Source organism: Apium graveolens, chromosome 7, assembly GCF_009905375.1.
Source record: "Apium graveolens cultivar Ventura chromosome 7, ASM990537v1, whole genome shotgun sequence".
In the NCBI taxonomy this organism is placed as follows: Eukaryota; Viridiplantae; Streptophyta; class Magnoliopsida; order Apiales; family Apiaceae; genus Apium; species Apium graveolens.
Window position 1 is genome coordinate 892569 of NC_133653.1, and position 18545 is coordinate 911113.

Below are 18545 nucleotides of genomic sequence, written 5' to 3' on the forward strand. Positions count from 1 at the left end.
TATGACAAAAAATTTAGAAAAAAATAAATATATTTGGTTTGCCTTTTTAAGAATCAAAGAGTAGTTTGACCAGTACTTCTAACTGGTGTTTAATCCCATATTGATGTTTCGATATTTTTAAAAATATTAATAAATGATCCAACCGTACGGATGTCAAAATCTATATATTTTAGTGATATCACAAAAAATTTAGAAAAAAATAAATATATTTGGTTTTCTTTTTTAACAGTAAACTAGTAATTTGACAAGTACTTCTAACTAGTGTTTAATCCCATATTGATGATTCGATATTTTTAAAAATATTAATGAATGATCCAACCATACGGATGTGAAGATCTGTATATTTTAGTGATATGACAAAAATTTTAGAAAAAAATAAATATATTTTGTTTGCCTTTTTAATAGTCAAAGAGTAGTTTGACTAGTACTTCTAACTGGTGTTTAATCCCATATTGATGTTTCGATATTTTTAAAATATTAATGAATGATCCAACCGTACGGATGTCAAGATCTATATATTTTAGTGATATGATAAAAAATCTAGAAAAATATAAATATATTTGGTTTTTTTAACAATCAACTAGTAATTTGACCAGTACTTCTAACTAGTGTTTAATCCCATATTGATGTTTCGATATTTTTAAAAATATTAATGAATGATCCAACCGTACGGATGTCAAAAAAGTTAAAATTTAAATATTAAAATTACTTACATTTTTCCGTAAACTTTTTTTGACAATTTTCATATCCGTATGGTTGGATTATAATTTAAAACAAATACAAAATAAATTGAAACTCAAACTATAATTATTAATTGAACGATAAATATCTAACTACTATAATAATTTCTTTTGCAAGAACTAAAATTTAAATATCGTGTAAATTTATTCTATATTTTTTTCCAGAAATTTTCCGCCATTTTTAAAAATAATTCGACCGAATCAGTTGAATTTAGTATGAAATTCGTTGGCGGGAAAATTCCCTCCATTTTTTGGTAAGGCTAAATTCGACCGAATGCGGTTGAATTTAGGAGCACGCCAAAACTCAACCGTATACGGTTGCATATAAATACAGTAGTATTTATCCGGTTGTAATTAGTAAGACTAAATTCGACCGAATGCGGTTGAATTTAGGAGCACACCTAAACTCAACTGTATACGGTTGTATATAAATACGGTTGTATTTATCCGGTTGTAATTAGTAAGGCTAAATTCGACCGAATGCGGTTGAATTTAGGAGCACGCCTAAACTCAACCGTACACGGTTGTATATAAATATGGTTGTATTTATTCGGTTGTAATTAGTCCTAAATTCGACCGCGTAAATACGACCGTATTTAAATACAACCGCATGCGGTTGTATTTAGCTGCACCCATAATTTCAACCGAAAACGGTTGAATTTGATGTCGGTTGTATTTGTGCAGTTGTATTTAGCCTTGTTTTCTTGTAGTGTTCATAACATAAAAAATTTAGAGCTAATATATAATATTTAAATTTTAATATACAAAAATCATTGCTTATATGATATAATCTCATAAATTAAAAAAGAAAAGATAAGTAATCAAGTTTTATTTCAGATAATATAAAATTTACAACTAATATATAAAATTTACATTTTAATATTCAAAAACCATTGCTTTTATTATATAATAATTTTGAATAACTTTGAGTTTACGACAAAATCAATTTGAAATATTTTATTAATATTCAATGATTTTTATACTTAACAAATTTTTGCAATTTCATATTTTGAACTTAACATCTAAAATGTGTAACTATATATTATGAAAATTACAAAATTATAAAATTTTGCAACATCATATTTTGAAGTTAACATTTAAAATCTGTAACTATATAACATTAAAAATAAAATATACCAAAAACTATAATATAATAATCTCAAAAATATAAGCAGCTATTAAATTCTTTTTATAATTTACATTTACAATATTATTACTAATATTTTAGGATAGAGACATGAATATCTCTTAACATTATTTCAAAATTCAAATTTCAAATTTCAAACTAAAAGTTCTCATAAGTCTAGGATTTTTATATAAATATACATGTGCACAAAATTTCACTTATAAAAATTTTAAACTACTTTGAAACGGCACTTGAGAAGAACACCACATAATAGGCTTTCACAAATGGACCTCCATCAATGAATGGTCCAAGTCTCACTCCATCATCATTTTAAGATTATCCTAAAAAATCATGTGAAGATATTAAACAGTAGAATTCAAAACCAACTTTCATACATGTTCAACTTTATTTCAAAATGTTACTTTATCATCATAAAGTTACTTTCATACATGATCAACTTTATTTCAAAATGTTACTTTATCATCATAAAGTTACCCATGAAGACGAACTGATAGAATTGTAGCACCAAATATTTGGTCAAATTCTTTTGTAACTTGCATGAATTTTAAATTATTATGTCACTATTGTTCACCAACAATATCTTTCAAGTTTTCTTCTTTTTTTCTTAGATTCGGTTTTATGATTATTTCTTTAGTATTTTTGCACTATGTAGTAGTTTCTTAATAAAATTACTCATTATCTCCAAATTTGCTTAGTACAACAATTTTACGACATGATGATTCTTTATTACTCATTTTAAAGATTACCGCATGTAATTTTAATTATTAATCTTAAAATTCTTCTACTAATTTTGAAAAAAATAAAAAATATATTTGTAATGTTATACAACTTAAGAATATCTCGGTTACACTTGAAATTACATGCCAATTGTATCAATCTTCATAGAAGGTAATATGTATGATTACTTTATCAAGAAAAATTAATTAAAACTCTTCCGCTATTTATTAAATAAATAAAACTCATTACAATCATTTTTTGAACAGATTTAAGACTTCAGCTTATGTTGCAGACTCTACCACCGTCATTAAAGTTATATTTTTTGATAGTGCGATTAAAAAATTGACATCTAAATCTGTGAAAAATGTAATTGAATTAATATACGTATAATATGATAATATATATATAATGTTTGTGTTAAATTTAAATAACTCAATTGTCATGTCGTATAATTTTTTTTCAGGAGGAAAAATGTTCCTGGCCATACTCAAGAAGGCAAAGAATTAACAGTTACATTTATTGGATAATAAAAATTATCAAGTTCATAAATGTTAATTATATTCTATTACTTTTTAATACCTGTACAATCCATTTTATTGTAGATGTACACTCACATATCTCTTCAAATTACATTTACTTAATGATTTGCTTAAAATTTTATAATTTTATTAATAAAAATGAATGAATTTGTTTTCTAGTGCCTAGCAAGGGCAATGTACTAGTATAAATAAGGATAAAAACTGGATTTACCTCTAGTTGCATAAATTTCACATACTAAGCTGAGTTCTGCAATGGTTAGTTGGCAGTTTTTAAGCAAAAACTTGCCATTCCCATTGTGCCAAAAAGTTTCAAACTTTGCAAGAGATTTAAACATAACTTTTTCACTTGCAGCAGCGGTTTCAGATTTCAAATGGATAAATTTGTAATAAGCCTTAAATTTCACCCTTAGCATGGTAAGGGTAAAAATTCTTTAATGAGGCCAAAATCACTTTCAGGGCTGCTGCAAAGACTGCATTAGGTAATGCCAGGGGCGCTCTCGAACATGTTAAGGCAGATTTTTTTATTTCAAAATCAAAAATCTAGTTTTTATAATGAATTTTGTTTAATATCAGGAAAACTTTCTCGTATATCACATAAAGGATTGCATATCATAAAATAAATATCCAGATTTAAACAACATTTAATTGAATATTATCAGAATCAGAAATGTAACAGACAGGATAACCCATCAGTATTTACACTCAGCAAATCCTGATCCAGGCGCGTCGAGATTTATCAGCCTTAGCAAATAAGAATCTGTCAGCTTAAGCAAATCCTGATCATTATTTATTTCAGCAAATCAGAGTTAGAAATTCCTGATCAGCAAATATTGATTTCCATGTTACACAGATTTAATATTCAGATTAAAATAATATAATAAGTCAGTAAATATTTTAATTAAACAAGCAGTAAAATTACTCGCTCAGGTCGCCTCGCGTACGCGAGATGCCGAGACATTCGCCTAAATCGCACTTCGACCCGAGTCGAGTCTTGTCGTGTCGTGTCGTGGCGTGGCGTGTGACACTCCCACGAAGGTAGAGTCACATTCCACATTCACCCTCCCATTGTTGAGGTTTTTCACTTATACTCTTTCGGAAAAACCAGAAATTCCACTAATTACATAAACCTCAATTCCGATAATTGCTTATGTTTAATTAAATTCCAGTAATTACATAAACCTCAATTCCGATAATTGCTTATGTTTATTTGGTTTACTGTTAGCGACGAATACTCGAATTAACAGTGAAGAATTGGCTAGCTGATACTCGCATTGGATACTTAATGTTACTTTTAAATTTGTATTGAAGACAGCGAAGTACCGTGAAAGGCATTTTGGGTTAGTTCATTAACATGCCAATGTGCAGCCTACTTTTAGGACAATTTTAGTCCTCCTAAGACGTACTTTCAAATGTTGAAGACACTCTTCTTGTCTTGAATATCTTCCCTAAAAACCGAGCAAATTAGCTTTAAGGAACTTGAATTTTGTTTAGCCAACAAAAATTGCCCTTTTACTGTGTAAGAAAAGATCTAAATCTTCGAAAAGAGCTACAAAAGAACTTGGTTTCAGTCAATTCATCCTTTCCAAGTTACTCTCTGGAGTTCCATTAACACTCTTCTTTTGATTCTTATCTTCCTCTGGTCTTCTACCACCACCATTATCTCTGGTCACATTGTCTATGTATGCGTATCGTCGAGAAAGCTCAACAGTCTGTATTGCCTTTCTTCTGGTGCACAACCTAATTTTGATATCCCTCTTCCACTCATTAATGCTAGTTCTGTTGATGATCATAAACTTGAAGTTAGCATCCGACAAAGTGTTCCTAGTGTTGATATAAAAAACAGCACAACTCTTGTTACGCAAGAGATTGCTAGTTATCTTGTTCAAGAGAACAATTTTGATGATCATAAACTCAAAGTGAGCATACGAGAGAGGAGTCCTATTGTTGACATCAAGGACGATAAGGCTCTTGTCACACGAGATATTCCTGGTTATAATGTTCAAGAGAGCAAAATCCTTATTGTTAGCAACATTGTTGATAACAATAAAAATATGCTTTCAGAGTTTAAATCTGCAGTGAAGGTGGTGGAAGAGCATCTGGCAAGTGCATCGATCATGGAGATCGAATTCAAGAAGCCTCACAACATGTGATGGCAAAGGGGTTTAAGCTACAAATTCCACAAACGCTGCTGTCATGGTCCCTCTTCTTCTAAATTGCTCCAAAGAGTTGTGACAAGTCTCCGAGGACTTCAATAATTTACTACTAGCTTTGAAACATACAAATCTAGTGAGAGGCACAAGGTTCTTAATTTCACTAATAATTTGCATTCATGTAATTAATCATTTTAAATTATCTTGTTCACGCTCCGAAAGTTCTGATTGTCAAAACAGGGGAAGGAAAAGAGAAAATGCAATAAATCATCAAAGCACATTTATTAATCATCATCCGCTGTAGTTATTTATTAAGTATTCTATCTAGCATATTTCATTGATTAATTACAATTAGTCTCATAAAGCACATGCATTAATTGTTGTCTTTTACAATTTTCCGGCCATTTGTCTTCAGATCATAAAGCTTAATAAAGAAGAATGGTTGATGCAATCGTATCTTTTGCAATTGAAAAGCTTGGTGAATTTATTGCACAAGAAGTTAACATTCGGATAGGAGTGAGAGATAGTGCAAGGTGGCTCAAAGATGAAGAGGAGCTAATCCGCAACTGGGTGAACAACGTCAGAGATGTTGCTAATGACGCGGTAACTATCTTAAGCAATTTCAACACACTCCAACAAGTAACCGCAGCTCCAAAACAAAGTATCTGGGATCGTTTTCGGGGCTGTCTTTGCATGTTCAAAAAAGAAGTTATTCTTTCTGATATTGGAAAGGATATTGAGTCACTCAAGGGAAGGATTGTTGTGATCAAGTTCAGGCGAATTGAGTACGGTATTGACAGATATGGCGTCTAATGAAATGGACATTCCGTCAATTGATAACCAGGTGGAAGTGGTTGGTTTTGAGGATGATTTTAAGACTTTGAAGGCTGAACTTAATAGCGAGGATATGTCCCTCAAATTCATTTCAATTCACGGTATGGGGGGCTTGGGAAAGACTTCACTTGCCACAAAGTTGTACAATTCTAGCGAGTTGAGAAATTTTGACACTCATGCTAAGGTTTGTGTCTCCAACAAATTTAACATGAAAGATGTTCTGAAGAGGATAGTAAAGTCTTTTATGGTACCTGAGCATGAACAATATTTGTCAACCATGGATGAGCATGATTTGCTGCAATATTTGCCAAAGTTACTTAATCGTAATTTGATGCAGGTTATTGATTTGCAATGGAACAGTCAAGTTTTGAGTTGCAGGGTCCACGATCTTGTCCGTGATCTTGCCATGAATAAAGCATAGGAGCAGAAGTTGTTGGTCGTTTTTGACTCAGGTAAACATCGTACAGACCACATCCATTTGTTCAAAGGACAAGCACGTCATGTCATTTACTTGTAAAAATACATCGGTAGGGGAGCGTTCCGCCTTAGAGGAACTCATACTAATGCTAGGACTTGTCGCAAGCAAATTAGGAAATGAAAGAAGTCTACCGAAAGCCTATGATGCTTTATATTTACATTCATAGGGTCTAGTAAAGTATTTTGGTGGTACATGAAATTACTTATTTATTAACACATTTATATAACTAAGAGATAAAATAAATATCTGAAATTCCAGCATCACATTCTTGCAGCAGCTAAAGCAAATTTCAACACTCCTCCTTGCTTTGGTTGCTGCAAACTCCAAGTTTCTCGCTAAGAAACTCAAACTTGCTTCTTATCTGAGCCTTCTTAAATATATCAACATGAAGAATATGATTGTGAGAGATACTAATTTCTTCTTGATTGTCGGCTGATTCTTTTGTGCATCCTTCTTCTTCCATATTCGAATCTAGTAACACGTTCCTTAAACACAATGTTTCATTTAGGCTTCTTTTTTACATCAAATACTCCTCAATTCTGCCATTCCATGTTCTAGAGGCCTGTTTGAGGCCAAATAAGGCTTTCTTAAGTAAATATGCATGATCTTCTATTTCTTTCACAACATAATCCTCAGGTTGCTCCCCATTAATCTCCTCTTCCTCCAAAGGATCAAGTACAAAGCTTTTCTCCTTCATTTTTACTTTGAAGACATCATTGCCATTTGTATCTGAAATACTTTCAATTGCCACTCTGCCTTTTCCCTTGACTGCAATATATTCTCCATTCCCAATCCTCACTTTGGAAGCCACTGAAGTGTCCAAATCCTTAAAAAGCTCACGATCAAACGTTATATGATTAGTACAACCGCTGTCAATCAACTATTTCGCACTTGAATGATTAGTTGCAAAGCAAGATGCTACAAAAAGTTGCTCCTCTTCTTCTTCATCCGCCACATCAGCAACTTGAGCAACACTCTTTTGCTCTGCATCCACATTAGGTAATGCAAGTGGCGTTCTCGAATATGCTAAAGAGGCTTTGATATTGGCTTTGATATTTTGATTTTGTCTCAAAATAAAAAATCTGGTTTTCATAATGAATTTTATTTGAGACAAGGAAAACTTTCTGGTGTTGTTTTCTGACCTGGAGGCTAACAAATGCCCCTATTGAACCACGCCATCCCAAGGTGTTTTCCAAGGTTATCGAACATGAGTGTGGTTGGATCATTTAGCACAAAGCTAGTATTCGGAGTAAAGGAGCCAAATGGGCAACTTAATCTCAGTGACGCCTTAAAATCTGGAGACATCTTTGTGTCACTGGCTAGACGATTCAAAATGTTCACACAATGTGTGACACCTAATGTATGGGCACCTGCATTAGAATTCCATGTACCAACATCATCACAATGTGTGCATACTGATAGCAAGACCCAAGATTTTGAAAATGCATACTTTTGCTATATAATGGTAACATGTACAAATTTCAAGTCCTTTAACTTAAATCAAAACACAAAATTCCGAGCTCTTATTATTGAATTTTATTTAAAGAGCAAAACCTATCTGCTAGTTATTGGCATAACCAATCTCTATTTGGATATTCATTATTCTATGTAAAATAGAGTCATTTTTCCTCATTTTGTAGAACTTGTCAATTTGCCATTCATTGGCCGAAAATATGTCAGAAAATTAAACAGACAACAATAGTACTTCAAGTAACTTATCATAGATACTACTACTACTACCAAGAATAATAAAATTTGTACATGTTGTTGTAAAGAGCGGTGGCTATCACAGGAAGATTATACATAAGCTGTACATTAAACAATCATTCTCTAATAGAGAAGTCAACAACAAGATCCTACATTGTATGCATCATTATAATATTATAATTAGCCATGCAAGCTTATGGTTTAAATCCATAATTATGCATATTAAACAAGTCTCAATGCAATTAACAAGCCAACGTGCAGCCTACTTTTGGGACAATTTTAGTCCTCCTAAGACGTGCCTTCATGTTCAATAGCGGCATTGAAGGAACTTGAGTTTTCTTTAGCCCACAAAAATGGCCCTTTCACTGTCTAAGAAAAGAGCTAAATCTTCGAAAAGAGCTGCAATAGAGCTTGGTTTCTTTCAATTCATCTTTTCCAAGTTATGTTGGACAAACTTAGTATTTTAGACTAAGTTGTGAATCATTTTGAGACTCTATATGAGTGAGACACATTATGTGTTAGTGGTGTGTATTTATTGGAACGTATTCTCCTCTTCGAGGGGATTCCGATGCATATTAACACGCTCAAAATGAGTAAAAGGTGAATGAGAACTGATGTTCCAAAGTTTTACCTTTTAATATGAAAAGTGGTTTTGTACCACATCGAGAGTAGCACAAACCTATTCCTTAGTTTTTCTTATAAATACCATGTACCACATCGAAAAGAAAAAAAAGTCCTTTCAAGCCTCTCTTTATAAATAGAGTCTTAGGGCACCAGTTTTATTAAGTCGAGGAAATAAGAGTCATCTCTTTCATTCTCGGTCTCTTTAGTCTTAAATTTTTCCAATATTCCGGTGATAGTTCTCGGGCTCAGTTCAAGTTCGCTGAGAGTATATTCGATCTATTGATTATACTAGTATCTCGTTTTATCCTGGGAAGCAGGTCGCTAAACATGGATGGTGCGGGGCGAAACTGCTTTAAGGAGACAGTTTTCTGGACTCGAGATTAAATCCAATCTCTATTTGTTTTCTCAAACTCTTCTCTTAATTTAATTGTTAATTCTTATATGCTTATGTGATTTAAGAATTAGCAATGTTCTTGTGAATTAGTTATATATTCAATATATATATATAATAATGTCTTTATCGTACAAGATTGATAACAATCTTAAAGCAGTTTCCTTTAATTTTCATACTTTCTTGTGAGTAGACGCAAAAGTCAATTTGATTGTTTAAATTGGATTTATTTATGGGTATATGAGTGGCTATTATTTGCCTCATTAATTAAATTAAATTTAGTGTGTTAATTTCTTTGATCACTTGTTGCCATGTGCTTGAAATTAATATAAATTTGATTTTAAGTGGAGCTTTGTTTAAGCATAACAGGTACGAGGCAAAAGTAAGCACAAAGTTGTTGGATAATTGGTTTCGTATGAGGCTATTGATGCTTTAATGGTTATTGATTTATGATCAACTTATACTCAAGTGGACATATTTGGCGACATCTCTCTCGGGTTGATCATTATAAATTGGTAGATTAAACCCAAATTTATAATTCGTCCATGTTTTCGCTATTAATGGATAGCTTATTATGTTTTGTTAACATGGTGATTGATAATATATATGAGCTAGAGTTTCTTAATTCTGAATTGATTTCGGAATTATTAGTACACTGATACAAGAATCGTATATGCTATAGTTTACATTCGTGTTTGCAAGTTCATAACATGATATTGCTATGCAATTAAATGATATGGCTACATAAATGTGACCCTTCATGATGGAACTTGATTATTTGGTGATTAATTTTTTAATCATTGTTGAGTGATGATAAGGCATCAATTATTATTGTTTAATCTTTAATAATGGAGTTATATCACAAACTTGTAATACTGGATAGAATGCAGTAACATGTTTGTTGTTAAATAATGTGACGAGTTGTGCAGCTGAAGTGAACCAGATTTACAATTGTTCAGGATTCTCCACATTAAAAAACCTAATGAGCCTGGAGTACAGGTTATGGGTCGGCACATAAATTATATTTTTCTGGTTGGATTTTCCTCCAATTAAATAGTAATTTATGTGTTGGTGTCGGTCTGCTGCGGCAGTGACACACGAGCCTATTATAGTGATCCATATGATACTTAATACGGCAAATATTGATATCAGTAGTTATGCTGAACTTCGGAGAGAATCCGAAAAGTTGTTAACCCTAACGCATCAGTTGATCAAGGATCACTGAATGTGGGGTTATTGAAGATTTATGTTCTTCCTTGGGCCTTTTATGGTTGTACCAGTAGGTGAGCCAGAAATGTAGGTTCGTGTGAACCATGTAAATATTTTATAGAAATTCGGTAATTGAATTTTTAATGATAAGAACCACGGGAAGTTATTTAAACATGATATTAAAATCTTATAGGTTTTAATGAATGACGTAAAACCTGCTCAGATGAGAGGTAGTGACACGATACGTGTTTACTGTCTGGTTTGATAGTAAAACATTTATCACTCGTACTCGTAGTCGAGTCAATATTGAAGCTAAATAGAGAGATGTGTGCTCTATAAACTCAAGGGTAAATCCAACTTAATACAGATAATTAAGATGGTAGTGAATAAATTTGATGATGAATAATCACCGGGCAAATTCAATTTGCAACGTGAATATTCATGAGGTCGTTGCACCTTACTCGCATTAAATAAATGGAGTAGATGCAGGCTTGAGTTGCGCTCTGAGAGAGATGCAAAACGATTGTGATCAGCTCAGACTATCACTGAATTTGAGGATATTAGTTACGAAAGACTAATCGTTCCTTAAACATGATACCACCGAAGGAAATAATTAAATTTCCTATTAGTTTTAGAATGTTTTCTGACGTTCTGTAAAATATTAAAATTGTGGGGGTATCTAAAATACAAAATTATTGAATTTTCTATGAATAGTGGAATGTAATGAAACATTCTTGAAAATAATTGAAATGTGGGGGTATCTCGAAACTTGATACCAATACCTCTATTGGTAGCATGAGATCCAAAATCAATTGAGATATTTTGGATGGATACATAGACAATGGTTGAGTCTAATAATATCCGATATATGAATCTAATTTTTGAGATTCGTAAGAATACTATTACAGAGTTTAGGAATGCTTATGCGATAAGCTAGTAGATCCTAGTAGATCTGTAATTAAAAGTCATCTAAATGAACTTACGAGTTATTGGATGAATGTGAGGATGAACCTGCAGAGAGCAAAAGACTTGGATAATTGCTAGTCCCGAATGTCTTGATAATTTGCTTGAAGGTGAACTCGTAAATTAATAGAAGCAATGCGCTTCTCGTATAATTTCTTGATAAGTGAATATATCAAGAGAAAATTTGACTATTACTGAGAGTCAATAAATTAAGATTTTCTAGCACGTGTACTAGAAAATGGATTGTGCATGTTCTCTCTATGTCCTTTGTGGGGGAAAGGATGTTAAGAAATAGAGAGAGCGGTTCTGTTTGACAGAATCTTGTTGGGAAAATATATCTGGGTCTGAAGGAAGTATAAGGTCAGACTGATACTAAAATATTACAGTCGAAAGTGATGACCTTATATAATTTATGAAATATTCTTGAGTTTTGAGAATAAGGTTCATTAAGATGATACTAAAATTATCGTATTGTGAAATTTAAAAGTGCATCAATGAACATTGAGATGGTCTTTCTAAATAGATATTTGGAGAAATATCTATTTACGTGAACCCGAGGGTTGCTCTAGATAAAGCAAGAGTAGAAAATCTGTATTTTCGGTGATCATGTTGAGTGAAACAACATTGACATGAAATAATGACATATTAAATTTGATATTGCTATGATAAGCAATGGTTTCAAATAAATGACATGGTTGCCATTTTGGGGACGCTCAAAATTGGTTGCTATGTGAATAAGGATTGCCAGTTTAAGGACGCTTAAACTCGGTAATGATGCAAACTGAAATTGCTGGTTTTTGGGAAGCTAAAAGCTGGTAATATAAATAACCAGTGAAGCCTTAAGTAATAACTAGTAATAACAAGTGAAAATCTGTATTTTCGGTGATCATGTTGAGTGAAACAACATTGACACGAAATAATGGCATATTAAATTTGATATTGCTATGATAAGCAATGGCTTCAAATAAATGACATGGTTGCCATTTTGAGGACGCTCAAAATTGGTTGCTATGTGAATAAGGATTGCCAGTTTAAGGACGCTTAAACTCGGTAATGATGCAAACTGAAATTGCTGGTTTTTGGGACGCTAAAAGCTGGTAATATCAATATCAAGTGAAGCCTTAAGTAATAACTAGTAAAGTTATTTCATAAATGTGAAATATGTCAATATGAGATGTCAAACTGATTCAAAATCAGAGAATTGACAAGTGTGCATGTGTTATTTACACATGATATGCAAGTCATAATTGATTGCATGTGAGTGATCTGATCATTATGAGAAGTAATGACAAGAGGATCATTTCTGAAAACCTTGATGAGATTGAAAAGTTTTGATTTGAAGATTACAATCTTCGTGACTTTAAAAGTTTTAGACGATACATGTCACATGTTGGTGATGTGAATTTTGAAGAGATCAACGAAGCTAAAGTTGTCATAGCTGGAATGGATTTATATTTATCCAAGCGTTGATGAACAAGGATCTCTCAAGAAGGATTGCAAGTCTGTTGTACTTTTTAAAATTGTACAAAATTAGACATAGGCTACACAGTTGGTAAACTGGGTAGATGCACGAGTACAATGGAAATTGGTCACTTGGAAGTGATTGCAATGAGATTTAAGGTGTATGATATATGCTCGTGAGCTTGGACTGCAATACGAAAGATATCTAATTGCACTATGTGAATATAGTATGTAAATTAGATATTTGACTTTAAGAACTTAAAAGTCATTCGAGAATACATTTCACACTTAGCAGTCGTGTCATGGAAATCCTAAACTTAGCTCGATTCGTGATGGAATACGAGTCTGGTGCATAAAATAAATGCAGTTAAAAGGCTGAGTAGCCACTTTGTAAGGATATTCCTAAATGACAAGGAAAATGTGTCTTCAATATGCATATATCGTGTAATCAATATGCAAATTGGGAGATCACATTATTGTGTATGAAATGGTATGTCTCACATCTATGATGAGGACATAATACCATTAAACAACTATTCTCAACGAGAATTATCATGATTGACTATGTAAAGTCAAATAATAATGTTTGGATCCACTAACCAGATGGTTAAACTGAGCGAATCTGTTTAAGCCAAGGGAATCTAGTTAGACCGAGAGATAGTTGTCAAATCATCGAGAGGAATGAGCCTTGCCTATTGCTTAACGGCGTCATGGTGGACACCCAACCTTACTGACTGGAGATCCCAAGAACTTGGTTCAATGGGACAACTAAATCATGATGACCAAATCACTGTGGGGGTAACCCCTGGCCTATTTTTATGATGATGAAACAGTGAGACCCGTAAGGTACGAGGTTAAGTTTTATGCTTTTAATGATCTTTGACGAATACAAGGATTTCAAGTTTGAATACATAATATTCGGTTGAGTAAACGCGGGTTACTCTATAAGATAAAGATCACCTATGTCAGAGAGAAGTATGGCCGCTTCAAAGGAGAATTGCGAGGCACAATTCTTTAGAAACTCTTGCAGAACCAGGACGATGTTCCAGGGCCAAAATGAACATAATCATGAGAACTGAATGAGTCAGGAAAGATATAGTGATGAGTATGTCATCGTTTACACAAACGGTCGAACAGTTCAAGGACATCGCGTCAACTGTCTACCAGTAAAGTCGATATACTTATTTGAGCGAAGGTTCAAGGAGCATTCTCTACCTATCGTATGCTATATCTGACCGCCAGAACTATCACCAAGTCAAGCTCCACGTCTGTCTGTCTATGTGGTGCGTGCTACTGGACCATCAATCTCATTTGTGGGGGATTGTTGGACAAACTTAGTATTTTAGACTAAGTTGTGAATCATTTTGAGACTCTATATGAGTGAGACACATTATGTGTTAGTGGTGTGTATTTATTGGAACGTATTCTCATCTTCGAGGGGATTCCGATGCATATTAACACGCTCAAAATGAGTAAAAGGTGAATGAGAACTGATGTTCCAAAGTTTTACCTTTTAATATGAAAAGTGGTTTTGTACCACATCGAGAGTAGCACAAACCTATTTCTTAGTTTTTCTTATAAATACCATGTACCACATCGAAAAGAAAAACAAGTCCTTTCAAGCCTCTCTTTATAAATAGAGTCTTAGGGCACCAGTTTTATTAAGTCGAGGAAATAAGAGTCATCTCTTTCATTCTCGGTCTCTTTAGTCTTAAATTTTTCCAATATTCCGGTGATAATTCTCGGGCTCAGTTCAAGTTCGCTGAGAGTATATTCGATCTATCGATTATACTAGTATCTCGTTTTATCCCGGGAAGCAGGTCGCTAAACACGGATGGTGCGGGGCGAAACTGCTTTAAGGAGACAGTTTTTTGGACTCGAGATTAAATCCAATCTCTGTTTGTTTTCTCAAACTCTTCTCTCAATTTAATTGTAATTCTTATATGCTTATGTGATTTAAGAATTAGCAATGTTCTTGTGAATTAGTTATATATTCAATATATATATATATATATAATAATGTCTTTATCGTACAAGATTGATAACAAGTTACTCTCTTGAGTTCCATTAACACTTCTTCTTTTGGTTCTTGTTTTCCTCTGGTCTTCGACCACTACCATCATCTCTGGTCACATTCTCCACGTATGTGTATCCTCGAGAAAGCTCAACAATCGAGAAAGTATTCAATATTTATAGATCAAGAAGAGGTGAGAAAGTCGAAGGTGAATGTGGTAGAGTGGCTAATGAAGATACCTAAGAAGGCCAGGGATGACATGAGGAGGTATATAGTGTATGAATTGTTGCCTGGATTGGTGTATGGAGATTCAAGTTCAGATTTTGAACAGTTTCAAGATGCCTTCTCTATAACAATGAATAATCTCCTTGAGAAGGTAACCAGACTGGGTTAAAGTGTATAATGTCATGGTGTTAAATAGTTCAAATTTATAATGTACATGTTATGAATTGCTTGAAGATAATTTTATAAATACCTGATTAGACCAGAAAATTCTGCAGTTTTTGTAATTCTTTACTAACATGAGTACATCAATTAACAAAATTTATCTCTGTATTATTCATCATTACAGCAAACACATAGAATTCACACATTACACTGAACATTTCCCTTGCTCCACAGAGCAAACACTCATAAAACTCACAACATAACTATATTTTCTTCAAAATCTTCTCAATCACATGCTATATTCTCCATACATGTTGCAGACGAGGTAGTTAGTAGTCGACCATTAAAACTCAGGCCTCAATCCCGGTTATCAAGCGACTCCTAAAACTTTCTTGATATCATTCTGCAGAAGTCGAAATGATCATATGTTAGCCACAATATAATTAACTTGTGTAATCACATGCAAGTAATTGTTACCTCAAAGGTAAGCGGAGTGGTTGTGGGACCATAACGTTCAACAAGTTTGCCATCTTTATCGACTAAGAACTTGGCAAAATTCCATTCAATTTCATCTCCTTTGACAAACTTGAGGTACTTGTATAACGGAGCAGCATCTGATCCATTCACATCAACCTAAATAATCGAAAAACCACATAAGTTTCTCAGACAAAACAGGTCTAGCATACTGCAGTTCAAGATCAAAACGTGTACTAACATCCTTACCTTATTGAAGATAGGATATTCAGCTTTGAAACGAGTGCAGACAAAGTTTTCAATTTCTTCATTAGTCCCAGGCTCCTGTCCATTAAACTGGCTGCATGGAAATGCAAGAATCTCTAGTCATGTAAAGTCATTCACCAGATTGTTAATCACGAAAAACACTAAACAAATGCAAGGATTCAAGAACAGCTTCAGCTAACACAAGCTTGATCATAAACTCATGACAGTGAAACCAACCTTGATCCTTGTACTTCTTGTACAACTCTGCCAACTCTGTATAGTTTGAAGTGGTAAGGCCACTGCACATCAAAGCAACAAATCATAATCCAATACACTTCTTTAACAAATGCACATTTTGCTAAATCCTCAAGATATTATGAAGTGAAGCGGAAATCAAACGTGTGACCTATTGTACACAGAACATCGTCTCAGGACCTCATCGATAAATCAATAACATACCATTGAGATGCAACATTGACAATCAACAAAACTTTGCCCTTGTACTTGCTTAGCTCTACATCATTACCCTTGCCATCCTGCAATCATCAGTCAAACATCTTTAATGCATTCATTCAACCTACACTACCATTTACGACGGAAAAATTTATTACGACGGAAAAATTTACACCGAAAGAAAGAAATGAAAGAACCTTGACAGTGAAGTCATGGATGGATTGCACACTGCTTAATTCACTGGCCATTTTAAAAATCTTGAAACCTCAAAAATTTAAAAATATTTTTTTTGTGTTTTTTGCAAATGAAGTTAATATTTTGTATAAGTTGATGAGAAGAGAAGAGGAGCTCAAAGCCTATATATAGACATTTACCGTTATGTTAGCAATGTCGCCGATACAAAAGATGTGGATGTGCATATAGATTCGTTGTGGTTAATATTGTGACACGTGTCCGACAATTTTAGTGCAGTTAGATTTTAATAAAGATGAGAAATTATTGAATTTAAAAGAAGGATTAAATTCGAATAAAGTGGCTTTCAAGATAACAAGTTTTGTTATCTTGTGACACGTGTAAAATAACAAGTTTTGTTGTTCAAGATTTTGTGCAGATGGAATTTGATTATTCTAGAATAGTTATATCAACTTCATGGAATACGTCACAAATTTAAATTGAGAAATAACAAGTAACTATTCAAAATGATACTCCCTTTATTCCAAAATTAGGTGAAGTAATCGCGTTTCACGCGGTTGGTAAAAATGATTAAATAATACGATAGTAAATTATTTAGTTTATTAGTATACTTTTTTTGTATAAGTTTTTCATTCTTGAGGTAACTGGAGATTGCAAATGAGCTTGATTTTCATAACATTGGCCCTAATTTTGAAATTACAGAGAGTAAAACTAAAACATAAGAAGTGCTATTTTCTTACACAAAAATCAGTAAGACTTTTCATCAATTTTGATACCATAGATTTAAGAGTCTCTTCAACATATTTACTACATTACAAACGATTCAGTCCTTTGAAATAATTTGCATAAACCACTTCAAATTATTAAATTATTTTGGTTGATTCTCCGTACATAAGTATACAACCTACTTTAAAACCTTATATAACATAACCAGAGGGCCAAATAAAGAGTTGTTCCTCTTTACAATAATTATACAATTCTAACATGCATCCGACATTAATCCAAGCTATGATATTGCATCATATTAATCTTCAACACTTCCAACTGACTTCTGTTCATGTTTAGTTCAGGTCAGATTAATTAAAGGCTCGCTCTCTTTCCATTCCAAGTGTTGTTCCATCGCCTCATCCTAAAATATCCACAAATAATGTTTTGCAGAAACCTGAAATATCCATGTATGTCAATGAGTTACAAAGTATCTTTGTATTTGAATCTGACATAGTCTCATCGTCAAATGTAAGGTTCAGACATCTAAAAATTAATTGCAGGAAACCTGAAATATCCATGTATGCCAATGAGTTACAAAGTACCTTTGCATTTGGATTCGACATGGCCTCGCAGTCAAATGTAAGGTGCGGACATCTAAGAAATAATATAACTCAATTCTTTCAAAATTCATGAAATTTGAATAAAAATATTCTTCCTGCATCTTAAATAAGTCCTAAAATATGTAGATTTTTAACATATATCAGTAGAGGTCTAACTGTTATAGCCATAGGGAAAATATAACCTATGTATTATATTTAGTTCATACTCCTATACTATAGAATGAGGCCATAAACAAATATAAACCACATATAGACTTGCAGCTGCAGACAACCGACAATATATCGGTTACTCTTTAAAGATAAAGAGTTCAAAGAAAGATGCTCATGCTCAGTAGAAATATCAATTAGTAGAAATATACCAGAGCTTTAAGATTGCAAATGAACTAGTACAAAAACCCGAGCACAATTGGTTATGACATTGATGTTCCTGAGGTTACCTCAGATGCACTTCCTAAATACGCTTCCTGAGTTTAAAATTTTTTCTCATTTTA

The 18545-nt window shown here is 33.0% G+C and overlaps 1 protein-coding gene and 2 long non-coding RNA genes across 3 annotated transcripts in view; 1 reads left to right on the forward strand and 2 right to left on the reverse strand.

The window, feature by feature from the left end:
• Positions 1–18545, forward strand: part of LOC141671305 (uncharacterized) — a 328936-nt gene that overhangs the window by 205798 nt on the left and 104593 nt on the right. The window lies entirely within an intron of this gene.
• Positions 1–18545, reverse strand: part of LOC141671511 (uncharacterized) — a 73589-nt gene that overhangs the window by 6633 nt on the left and 48411 nt on the right. The window lies entirely within an intron of this gene.
• LOC141671309 (uncharacterized) lies at positions 16356–16824 on the reverse strand. Its single transcript, XR_012555044.1, has 3 exons — positions 16710–16824; positions 16541–16617; positions 16356–16380 (listed from the first exon to the last, which is right to left on the reverse strand). It is a non-coding gene; the product is annotated as an uncharacterized LOC141671309 (long non-coding RNA).